The following is a 12,931-nucleotide window of genomic DNA, read 5'->3' as shown; positions in this document are numbered from 1 at the left end:
CGCCAAGGGAGTGTGATATAAGGAAACTTACATAGAGGCTCCACAAAGTGACAACCGCCTCAAGCTGTCAGGTCAAGTCCTCCTCCTCCTTGTCGTCTAAATGGCCGTCAAAAAATACGTTGCATTTGCCTGCCAGCCAGCCATATTGGTTTTGCATGCACTCTCTGCTAATTATAATGAGGAATAATTAAGCTATTTGCTAAATTAGCAGTTCTCGCCCTATAGCCTTGTGGCTGGGCAGAGGTCCACGGAGAGGGTTTGCCACGCTACCTTGGTGAGAATTTGTGCTGACAGAACAGTCCATTCGTCTTTGCGTCTTTAGACAGCTGTGCTTACCTAGCAGAATGTAAACATCTTTGAACTTTGCTTACTGGATAAAATGAAGCATTAGTTTCCTCCCGCATTTCCTCCTGCAAGATCAATCATATATGTAGGCTAGACACAGCATCCCTGTGTTTGTAATTAATCTCGTAAAGGCAGACACATCTCTGGATCGATTGCTTGCTATATTTGTCTGCAGCCTCAGAGAGGAAAAATGGAATCGAGGGAAATATATAAGCAGTGAGAATAATCATCACCTCTGATCGGGACATGAAACACGCATGTAGGCAATCTATACTTTAGACATACAAAACAGGAATATGCCATTGTGTCAGCTGATTCATTGCTGAAGTTGTCATTTAATAAAAAAAAATAAGCTTCTAGTTCTCATATGGGAAGTTGGGGTTATTTCTAGGTATGCCAACAGAGATAAACTGATCACAGAAAGGTTAAAGGTTTTGTCTTGATATACTCTGCAAAATGACATGCAATGGGGTTTTGAGCTGGAAAGTTCTTAATTTGCCTTCTGCTACTAAGTTTCAAACCAAATAATCTGAATTACTGTAAACATCCACGAATAGAAGAGCCTGTAGATAAAACATTTGCTTTTCAAATCTGTAAGGAATCAAACCCAATTTTGTGCAAGGATTATTATGCTGCACAAATATTTAAAATTTGCCATTTGTGGGGGAAATGCCTGAAAATTAAGAGAAAGAAAAGGGAACCTTGTAGAAAATGTGGCTTGTTTTGCTTTCTGTTAATGTTCTTTCCTTATGATACTTGGTGGCAGTAGAGAAAGTGGACAAGATGTCGATTATTAGGGTAAAGTTGAACAATTTTACAAACATGAAGGGAATACTTGGACAATCGTATTCAAGAATTACAGGATGTACAACTGTTCATGAGCCGCTTCAGGCTATGCATATATTTATGAATATACAATCCTTCTTTTGAAATGGCGCTGTGCTGTTCGATTCACAAGAGAGTTACAATAAATGCTTAATGCTGAAATGAATTCAGTGATCCCCTCCTCCATGAATTAAATGGCAGGAAGACTCAAAATTGTTTTAACACATCAGAATACAGAGAGATCAGACTCTCACAATGCAACTCTATAAATGTCTATTCAGAAGTAAGTCCAATAGAGCTCAACGCAGCTTACTCCCTGAGCACAGGATTGCAACTGCAGTCCCTCCCCCACAAATCAACTCTTGAGTGCACTTTTCACTGCAGAATTCACACAGAAAAAGACTGCACTGTAAGTCTATTCGATATCATCAGGTGCTTGGTAGCAAATAACCTCCCCAAATTTCAGCCACTTATTATTTTTAGGTTTTCTTTCTGTATACCAGAAGCATATTGGGCAGCAAGCATCCCCCCAAATTCCAACCAAATTATTTTATTTGGGAGGGCAGTTTTTTCTTTTCTTTTTCTATTTACCTCTTGCTATTTGTTGGGGCAAAGATTTTCTAACAAAAGTGATCCAAAGAAGCAGGTGTAAGTGCCCAAACATAATTTTCTTTCTGAAAATCCAAAATGCTTTTTTCAATAGATCCCTGCACACTTGAGGCACTTTTTTTTTTTTAAACCCACCCCCCAATGAGGAAACTTTTACAAGCAAAAGCTGATCCAGGGAAGGGAATTAAGTTCCCTTCTTCTAACGCGACTTTTGTTTCGGGACACTTAACTACTAACATAATACACTGGAATTTGGTTTGGTATAGTAACCCCTCATCCCAAAATTTCTAAGGGGGTTTCTTTTTGGGATTTTTTTGGCAGTGAATTTTAAAAGCTTGGTGCTAAGGTTTGGTGCTAAAGGGCTGATTCTCACAATGGGCTTTCTCTAGACTTTCTTCCATGCTGTCTTAGGAACGCTGAGTTTCCATTAGATTTTTGGATGTTACTGTAACTCCAGTACTGAGCTGTGCAGTATCTTCTGAAAAGCTCATCTGGTTGTGTACTATGAAAGGCAACAATTCATGGCTTTCACACAATCAGCTGAACACACATTAGCCTGAATCAACTGAATCAACAGTGCTCATATATTAGAAAGTTATAATCAGATATTTCCATCATATCAGATACTTCAACACAAATTATGTTTTCTTTTGATCATGATTGCTACTTTGGGAAAGTGAAGTATACTATTTTGAGGATGGTAATACTGTATTCAAACAGCTTTAAAATGTTAATGTATAGTTTTTAGTTGTTGTTTTACTCAAGCCCAGTGCTTTTTTTTTATTAAAAAAAATGTTTAGGGGTACTTTCATTTTGATTCAAGAAAATCACCATTTTATATTTCAAATTGAGAAAAATAAATACAGTAAATGGATAAAAGTACAAAGATTCACAAAATGTTTAGGGGTATGCGTACCCCTGCATCCCCCCAGAAAAAAGCACTGATCAAGCCTATATTCAACTTACTTCAGCATATAATACACTTAGGATTTTTATGAAAATGGATTTTTAACTGAATAATATTAGCCAATCACCCAGCAGTACGAAACCATTATATGCTTGCATAAGCTATAAAATGCAAATATTCAGAACATGAATTTTCACCATTATTCTTAAATGGAAGGCTAGACAATTTTAAAATGGCCATCCACACAAAACATTATCAATTTATTTTGCACAATCTGCACATGGATGAACATAGGAAACATCCTTTGAGCAGCAATACTTGTTCCCTTCGGAAAATGCATGGATTATTTTTTTTAATGCCATTGTTTCCAAAGCATATGCTAAAGACAACTAGATTTGGGCCATCTTTGTTGGAGAAAATACGTACAGAACCATAATAGTGAGTCTGGCTGGTATCTTAAAAAAAAAAAAGTCAATGGCCTTTCTGCCTGTTCATTGTTCAGAGAAATTACTAACTAAATCAAGGGACAAACCACTGGTCTGAATCTTTCTGCATCTATTAATCAGTTCCCTGTGCAGCAGCCTCCTTGTGTCTGCGTACAATCAGACGACAGAGGTGCTGTCGCCGGACTGTTCACGCAGACACATAAGCTGAAATGACAGACTGTTCTAGAATATCATTAAGAAGCCTGTTCCAGGGCTCTTTCTGTCCCCTCAGTGGCGCAGAGAAATGGGTCACTTTGAGCAAATAAATACCCTTAAATCTAGCTTTTTCTACAGCATCACTAGGAGGGGAGGCAAAACATTTGGAATGTCTTTGTGCAGATTTCATGAAGTTTGATCTCTGCACTCTTATAGAAGTCTCCTTGCTGCCTGTTGTCAGTTGCTTCCTGTCTGTGTAAAGGGAAAGGGGGAGAAGGGATTTATTTTATTTTTTGCCTATACCATGGTACCTCAGGTTACATACACTTCAGGTTACATACGCTTCAGGTTACCGACTCCGCTAACCCAGAAATAGTGCTTGAGGTTAAGAACTTTGCTTCAGGATAAGAACAGAAATTGGGCTCCGGCGGCGCAGTGGCAGCAGGAGGCCCCATTAGCTAAAGTGGTGCTTCAGGTTAAGAACAGTTTCAGGTTAAGTACGGACCTCCGGAATGAATTAAGTACCTAACCGGAGGTACCACTGTACAGTGGTACCTCGGTTTATGAACTTAATCCATTCCGGAAGTCCGTTCTTAAACCAAAACCTTTCTTAAACCAAGGCACGCTTTCCCTAAAGAGGCCTCCACCGTTTGGATTCCATTCTTAGACTGAGGTAAAGTTCTCAAACCAAGACACTATTTCCAGTTTTGCGGAGTTTGTAAACCGAATCGTTCTTAAACTGGACTGTTCTTAAACAGAGGTACCACTGTACATAAACTATTTATGGACTGATTAATGCTGGGGCTGTACAGGAAACAGGAAACAGCTTGAACATACCAGGAAATTGGAACTACCAGCCATCAATGACAGCCACCTATCTGCAGGCAAAAAAATGAGGGAAAATGTGCAGAAGAAACGAGGAAAAATTGCCTTTGGAGGCAGTGTTTCTCCCCCCCCCAAAAAAAAAACCTTTTCATTGGTGAATAATTTGATTAACAAGAACTACACTATGACATTCAACAATCTTCTGAAACCCGTCTGTGTGGAAAGCAGCTCATGGAAGATCAAAAAAGATATGATATTGATATTATGTAGGAAAAAGGAAGAGAAAAAATGTGAGTGCCTAACACAAGTTGAAAAAGAGACAAAAGAGAAGGAGACAGCTGCTTATGACACCTCAGACCCAAGTGAAGGGTTGATGAATCTCCTGAAAAAGATGTATGCTGAAGGCGATGATGAAATGAAGTGGTCAATTAACAAAGCCTGGGTTGAGAGCTGAGAAAAGCAAGTCCAAGATGATTTACCAATAGACATTTGAACAAATAACCACCTTAAAGGTACGTCTTTTGTATGGGGCTTCTGCTGAGATCAGAGAAAGTGTGCTGTTTACACAACCTTCCGAGCAAAAACAATGAGTTTTACATTTCAGGTTGGAGATGGGAAATAAAGCATGCAGAAAAGCTTTTCTTTCAAATGTGTTGCCCTTCTCCTATAAAGCTTTAAGTGCTTTTTGTGAAATTGACAAATATAAGTAAGCTAGTTTGAGTGCAAAAAAACCAAAAACCTTTTCATTGTAATTATGAAATACAATATTCAATAAAGCAATGTCTTATAAAATTATTCATCCTACTTTTAAAGTTGGGTAGCTCAGTTGGTTAGAGCATGGTGCTGATGATGCCAAGATTGCAGGTCCGATTTCTGTATGGCGCAGCTGCATATTCCGCAGGGTTCTTTCCAACTCTACAATTCTGATTCTTCATCAGCTTGCTTATATATTATCTCCACTGTTGGAACCTCCCTGTGAGAACCCATGGCTGCAATCCTATACTCCCTTATATTGTAGGACTAAGGTTAAAAAAGGTAAAGGACCCCTGGGTGACTAAGTCCATTCAAAGGTGACTATGGGGTGTGGCCCTCATTTCGCTTTTCAGGCTGAGCGTGCAGGTGTTTGTCCACAGACAGCTTTCTGGGTCATGGGGCCAGCAGGACCAAACTATTTCTGGTGCGGCTGAGACCCATAAAACAAAATGCAACTTACAGTACTTCTGAATAGACAGTATTGCAGTGCAATTTACATGTTTGCACCAGACAAGAAAAGGACTTCAAAGGGTGGCTCCAGACAAGGGGTCAGCAAACTGGTCCACTGTCCCTCAGACTTTGTGGGGGGCTGGACTATATTTTGAAAGGAAAAAAAAAGAAGAACAAATTCCTATGCCCCACAAATGACCCAGAGATGCATTTTAAATAAAAGCACGCATTCTACTCATGTAAAAACACCAGGCAGGCCCCACAAATAACCCAGAGATGCATTTTAAATAAAAGGACACATTCTACTCATGTAAAAACACGCTGATTCCCAGACCGTCCACAGGCCGGATTGAGAAGGCGATTGGGCTGGATCCAGGCCCCAGGCCTTAGTTTGCCTACCCATGCTCCAGACTGCCATTATTTTCCAGGAAAGATTCAAGCTCAAAGTAGAAATTTTGGTTTGCACCATCGAAATGGACCCAAGCACTTTATCATTCTAGCACAGTGTTTCCCCAAACTGGGTCTCCAGCTGGTTTTGGACTACAATTCTCATCATCCCTGACCACTGGTCTTGCTAGCAAGGGATGGTGGGAGTTGTAGTCCAAAAACAGCTGTAGATCCAAGTTAGGGAAACACTGCTCCAGCACGACAAATCTACTTAAAAACAAACAAACAACCTTTCACAATTAGGAAAGTGGCAAGGACATGCACTGAAAAGTATGGGATGAACAAATGAGGAATAAGATGACATAGAAACACCCTGCAATGAATCAAGATAAATGCTCATTGTCGTGTAACTAACTTCCTCTCAAACAAATTGAGTGAATGCTCAATGGACGTAGCCTAACCTCTGTGTTAAGCACGGTGCAATCATAAACTGGTTGTCTGGAGGAACCCAGAGATGATGGCCTAGTCTGTGTGTCCCATCAAACCTACTTAATAACAAACTAGGGTTTAATGTGAATGCACAGTGTGTTGGTGCCACTGAAAGGTTCTCACTCTACTCCTTCTCAGCTCAAATTGCTGCTGCACCCTGGATGAAACAAGCTAGAGTCTGGATAGTTCTATGTCTGAACCTGGGCTCATGGTTTCTTCCCCAAAACAAACCATGAGTCCAAATTCAGATGACACAACAAGCCTGATTCTGGCATGTTTTGTCTATGGTGTGGCAGCAGGAGTGAAGGAGGAGTACACCCAGGGAACTTTTGAGTGATATGTAGCAGAATGCTCGTATGTATATTAGACCAGAAACAGAGCATAATGTGCATTAAAACCACACCGAGAAAGTAAGGTAAAGGTAAAGGTACTCCTGACCGTTAGGTCCAGTCATGGACGACTCTGGGGTTGCGCGCTCATCTCGCTCTATAGGCCGAGGGAGCCGGCGTTTGTCCGCAGACAGCTTCCGGGTCATGTGGCCAGCATGACTAAGTCGCTTCTGGTGAACCAGAGCAGCGCACGAAAACGCCATTTACCTTCCTGCCAGAGCAGTACCTATTTATCTACTTGCACTTTGACGTGCTTTTGAACTGCTAGGTGAGCAGGAGCTGGGACCGAACAATGGGAGCTCACCCCATCGCGGGGATTCGAACCACTGACCTTCTGATCAGCAAGCCCCAGGCTCTGTGGTTTAGACCACAGCGCCACCCTTGTCCCCCGAGAAAGTTTAGTGAATATTAAATGCAACTGATAAAATCTTGCCGTTGATTAACTCAATTCACACTGCATAAATACACATCATACGTAATCAGGAGTCAATGGGAATCTGGTCAGCTCCCTCAAGGCATACAAAAGAAAATTTTAAAAAATCAAGTGTTATCAGTACCACTGGGACTCATATAACAATCAGTGTTGCTCAGCAAGCTGTAAAATAAGAGAGCAATAATTCTGCATCACAGCTGTGTGTAATTTGCACAATAATACAGGTGCACGTGCAGATACGCGCTTCCTTACTGCTGCCCCAAATTCCAAGCAAAGGTAACCCAAATTATGTGGAAGAAAAACGGGATTCAGTGAACTACATTAAAATATTGACATTTGCCACAAAGATGACAAGATCTGGTAAGAGCCAATTTCACTACGAGTGTTTGTTCCAAGATGCACACCACTGTCAGCTTCCATAGAGTCCGGACATTTGCCACGTTGCAAAATCCAAGTTTGGCAGAGGTGGCCAGAATGCAAAAGAAGAACGACGTTCCAGTGTGCTGCTTTAGCAGGGTTTTAGGGGAACAAGAGTCTACTCCTCTCCCACTCACCCGCATGTCGTCCTATTTTTAGCTAGTGAGTCATGGGTGTCCACAGAGAACAGGCCCACCATTTCTAGTGGAGCTCGTGACAAGCAGTGGTGGTTCTTAGCCTGTGAGGAACATGGTTCTTAGCCATGTTTCAGATCTGCCCCTCCATTTCCCCTCAATTATTTTATGAAATATCATCTGAGTTAGACACCTGTTTTTGATGCTTCCTTTTGGCTTTGAGTTGACTTGCCACTCCAGAGGTAGTTTAAGGGTGGTGCAACTGGTGTGGTTGCACTGAGCACAGTGGTGCAGGGAGCGCCAAAACAATGGTGTAAAACAGAGCGCCAGAGGCTGGGGGTGTCTAATTTTAGAGTTGCACAGGGTGCCGCTGAAATTTGAGAGCCCAAAGTCCACCACTGCCCAACCCTAGCAGCTACACTAAGATTGTTATCTTGCCTAGCAAAACAATGTATGTCCGTTTTAATAATAAGAATAATAAGACTAATAATACCCTGTCCATCTGGCTGGATTGCCCCAGCCACTCTTTGAAACAAAACAAAATAAAACAGTTTTGCCTGAGAGATTTGGCCTTTCACATATTCAACTATGAGGGCCATTGGTAAATGAAAAGAAGCTGGTCATCTCTGAATTCTATTCCAACCCCGGCTGAGTGATGCACACATCTGTCCAGTTGTTAAGTGCAAAATGTAGGGATAAAACAGGTTTATATCAGTGGTGTGTTCTTTGGGTAATGAAGAACTGCCAATGCAATTCCTTTGGAATTCATTTTAAAACAAAACTGCAAATTTGACCATCAAGTTGTTGATGATTCTTGATGAAACACAGTTGTCATTTTAAAGAAATCACATCCAAACCACCGAAGTGTGCAAATGTGAGGTTTGTTGTGTGGGTCCACTTACAATGGAGCATCTGGAAGTTGAAGCTTGCAGGGAGCATGTTTTTATGTTTCCAGAGTAATTAACAATAAACTGTTGTTTTATCTTCTTGTCTCTAGCTTTGGGTTACGGTTCATTTTCCATCTTGTTTGCCCTTAGTGGTGAGCGGTGCAATCCAAGGACAATAAACATTATATTAGATGCCACAAACAACAAAACAATTGTGGGGGCTTTGCCATTGACTGCGCTGAGTTCTCTCCTTGTTCACTCATAAGCATCTGTAAGTGCAGATATGCTGGGGTACATAAAAGCAAAAATAGTGATATTTCCTCCATTTTAAAAATAAATAATAATAATGACTCTGCTAGTTTACCACCCACATGATAAAATATACTAATTTAAATTTATGGGAATGAAACTGAGTTGGCATTAATTGCAGAAATGGTTTTCGGGTTTTTTCACAGTACAACTGACAGTAATTTCCTCACCAAGGCAACTTCACAATTTTACATTCTGGGCAGTGCATGTGGGTTTATTACCATTTTATCTCCATAAAAACCTTACAAGATCGCTTGGGAGTTAGCCAGTTGTGCAAGGCCACCCATAGCTAAGTTAACATTTGAACCCAAGACTCTCTATCTACCAAACCACAGCTGGCTATATAACACTTTAATATGCGCAGCTTTCGCCAATAGTGGATGCAGTCCAGGAATACTGTGTGAGGGACCACTATATGTACAGACTTCCTTGAAGTTCCCACTATTGCCACACCTGTTGCTGAAGAGGCAAGCCACGTTTCAAACTGAAAAGCAGCTTGCCTCCTCAGTCGTGTAAAAGGCATTGGTGGTGATTTCTTTAAAATCTCCGAGTACATAGTTTTCTCTTCCCCAACAAATGGCTTCAGTGGATTGGGAAAGGCTATAGCTCTGTGATAGAGCATGCAGAAAATCCCGGGGTTCAATCTCCAGGACCAATGCTCTGAATAAGCTTCCTGGGATTTCAGTCATTGTCTATACAAATTAAAAAGGACAACTCTGGCTCTTGATGATAGTGGCTTGAAAGCGGGCGCAATATCCCTGTCTTTAAATAATTTGTCATCAGAGGGAATCTGCCTTGGGGAGGTGTGTTTGCAGCCCTCTCTCTACCAGTCACCGAGATAAGATATGAGCTTCCTTTGAAAAGATAAGAGTCATAAAGCATTCTGGAGAGAGAATGGGTGCTTAGCTAATAGATGCGCATAATTGCTAGGTAACAGTATTCCTTGATGGGGAATTTTGACAGCCAGTTTTGAGTGGCATCACAAAAGACACGCAATGTGTTCAGTGCCTGTACTCATTTCCTTGGAATCCTCCACAATATCAGCTGTAATTAAAGAGAGAGAGAGAGAAGTTCCCAAATATTTCAAGATCTCACGCAGGCATTTTTGTGGCATTGTGTCAGAGAAGTGTATAGGCGTTAAGAGCAAGTGTTGATATTTCCCCTTTGTTCCAGCTACGTGCTGTAAGGAGCTGAGAATGAATTGCATGGGAGTTAAAGAGAACGCGGGTTGAGGGTGGGGAGAGAAACACGCTGTGGTCTGGAGGGAAGGGGGGAAGCTGTAATTACCTTCGTATGTACAGGAAGGTATTAGAGAAATGAATGGGAGATTGGCATGCTAAAAGCCAATTTACACTCCCCACCCAATGAGGCAAAGGGAAGCAAAGATGCTATAAGAGACCAGCTGGCAAGGGCAGCATTCTAAAAAGGCAGGAACGCTGTTTCAAAGGCCACATAACGTTCTATGGCCAAATGGTTAGTTTTATTCTTTCTGTTTTATCTTAGAAATAATTGTAGCGTCTTCCCTTTGTATTAGGCCACCAACCGTCCATCTTTAATTTCCACAAGTGCATGCAAATTAGGAGTTCATGTTTTTCAAGTTGGCAGCGTGCATATCAATTTTTTGAAACCCAGCTACAGCTGGGGGGAGGGGGGGCAGTGTGCGGGGAAGAGGCAGGATGCACTTGGGAGCGAAATGCGTGCGCGACCCGGTCCAAGTTGCACAGTTTTATAATTATCGAAGCTGAAAAAGAATATGCTGTTTGAGTTGGTTATAAAACACTAATCTTGAAGAGAGAACATGCCTCACCGTTCAGAAGTCCTTTCCCTGTTCTTTTTTGGGAACCTCAGCTCAATCACAGTTTACTTTACCTATTTGCATTAAAGGTACATATCAACTTTTTAAAATTTTGTCTTAGCTATTTGGGGAGACTCTTGAGTTCAGATGGCGAGAGGGGGAGATGTGTCCTTGGCTTTGACCCGGATATTCCAATTATTATCCTGTAGACCCATCTACGCATCACCTATGAAGAGTGTGAGTGGGTCACTTTAGAGTGGTGTGCATACAAAGCTCAATTTGAGCCACAAAGTGGCAGAGTTTAGGTCTGGACTATTTTGATTTCAAATGTATGAAGTATGCGGAAAGAGGGTGCTCTGTGCATGTGCGAAATGTAATTTCCTTAAGTAACACATTAACCACAGTTGCCTCCGTACCTCTCTGAGGAGGGAGCAAAGATTCTAAGAATGTGACATTTCTAGATAAGCATGGCCTTAGCATCTTTCATATTCAGAAATGTGAGCCCTCTAGATGCAGATCTGAGAAATCTGTGATTTTGATTCCTTTTAAGCCAATGGAGTCACCAGGTGCCATCTTATGTGTAGGTCCATCTCAATTCCTCAACTGTAGTTGTAACCAACACTTGCCCTCTCGTCTCAGGTCAACCTGGCTACATTGCTAAGATGATCTGGAGAAAGCTACTGTCCTTGAACCCTCTAGATGTTGCTAAACCACAACTCCCATCTCAGCAAGCGTGGCCAAAGCTTCCCCATATCTGGTCTAGATCAACCTCCTCTGTCTTGGTGCCTTCCAGCTGATCTGGACTACAACTCTCAATGTCCCTAACTATAGGTTATGCTGGCTGAGGCTGATGGGGTTTGTAGTCCAAAACAGCTGAAGAGCATCAGCTTCAATGAGACTGCTTTAGATAAGTTATGTATCCCACTTTTAGCTTCAGAAGTGTACAGCTGTGTGGGAGTGATTTGCTCATGGCTTCCCATGGCTGAGTGGGGTTGAAATGCAGACCAAGTCCAATGTTATATGAACCATACACTACTGACACTTATTCTGCAATCTGATATCCACTTGCCTAGAACTAAACCCTGCTGAACTCAGGTATGCATCAAACTGAACTGTAACAAAGCAGCATGCTTTCTCCTTGCACAAAATGTTTTATAACATTAATTTTTACAAAACTAACTTGGCAATTCCAAATGTCTCAATCACAAGAGACAGAAAATCAGAATGGCCGGCATTTTCAGTACAGTAATAACTTGTTTTTTTCTAGGCTTTCATATTCATTACAAAGACACTCTGAGTATATATAGCTGTGATGTATGCACGCGCGCGCGCACACACACACACACTATAGTGCTGCAATATTTTGATGGGTTTAATAAGCTAAACCTAATAAAGGGGATATACTATACTCAGTACAAATGTCAGGTTAAGTTAAATCAAAACACCAAGCAAAGTTCTGGATGCAAATAATGGCTGGCAGGGATAATAAAGGAAGATGACTTAATTTCTGTATTTTGGGTGGTTTGGAAGGAAGACATGCAAAAGGTGGTAATTATTTGCTATGCAATTAATTTGCTTAAATTAGCTGTGTGGTGCATTTTGGTCAACTGCCTCAGCTGGTCGTAGACAACATATTCCAGTGATCTGACAAGGGAATGCACTTTTCTAAAAATAAAAAATTAAAAACCCTCAGGAAACTTGGTTACATTTAATTTCAGGTCATATCCTACTACAGTGGTACCTCTGGTTACGTACTTAATTCGTTCTGGAGGTCCGTTCTTAACCTGAAACTGTTCTTAACCTGAAGCACCACTTTAGCTAATGGGGCCTCCTGCTGTCGCTGCACCACCGGAGCATGATTTTTGTTCTCATCCTGAAGCAAAGTTCTTAACCCGAGGTACTATTTCTGGGTTAGCGGAATCTGTAACCTGAAGCGTATGTAACCTGAAGCGTATGTAACCTGAGGTACCACTGTACAGAAATTTCATGCTGATTTGAAAGGAAAATCTGAGCATATTCAGCAGATCCTTAAAAGTTGCACTAACTGTCAGACTTGTTGAATCTCAGGCATGTCACACACACAAACACACAGCAGGGGTTTTAGTTCCAGGCAAAGTTATGACAGCTAACCAGAGTGGTTGAATGGCAACTCAAGCATCCTGAATAAGCAGAATCTGGAATTTTTGTTCAGTAAATCAGCCTTCCCCCACCCTGGTTTAAAAGACAAATGTCACACAATATACTCGAAACAGTTAGGGCTACAAATGAATGTAATGCAGAGTTCCTCAACCTGTGGGATGCAATGTCTGTGGAAGTGGGTCATGGACTTTGTAACT

General features: G+C 41.3%; 1 long non-coding RNA gene across 9 annotated transcripts in view; it reads right to left on the bottom strand.

Moving 5' to 3' along the window:
- The window catches only part of LOC309515570, a 109,665-nt gene that overhangs the window by 14,008 nt on the left and 82,726 nt on the right, over positions 1 to 12,931 (bottom strand). For 2 of the 9 annotated variants that reach the window (XR_014212503.1, XR_014212506.1), the window contains exon 4: positions 372 to 521. The exons of the other annotated variants lie outside the window; for them this stretch is intronic. This is a non-coding gene — a long non-coding RNA (uncharacterized lncRNA). The remainder of the gene's footprint in view (positions 1 to 371; positions 522 to 12,931) is intronic. 9 annotated transcript variants of the gene reach the window in all.

Source organism: Podarcis vaucheri, assembly GCF_965113315.1.
Source record: "Podarcis vaucheri genome assembly, chromosome: 12".
Taxonomy (NCBI): domain Eukaryota; kingdom Metazoa; phylum Chordata; class Lepidosauria; order Squamata; family Lacertidae; genus Podarcis; species Podarcis vaucheri.
This window is presented reverse-complemented; position numbering and strand designations above follow the sequence as displayed.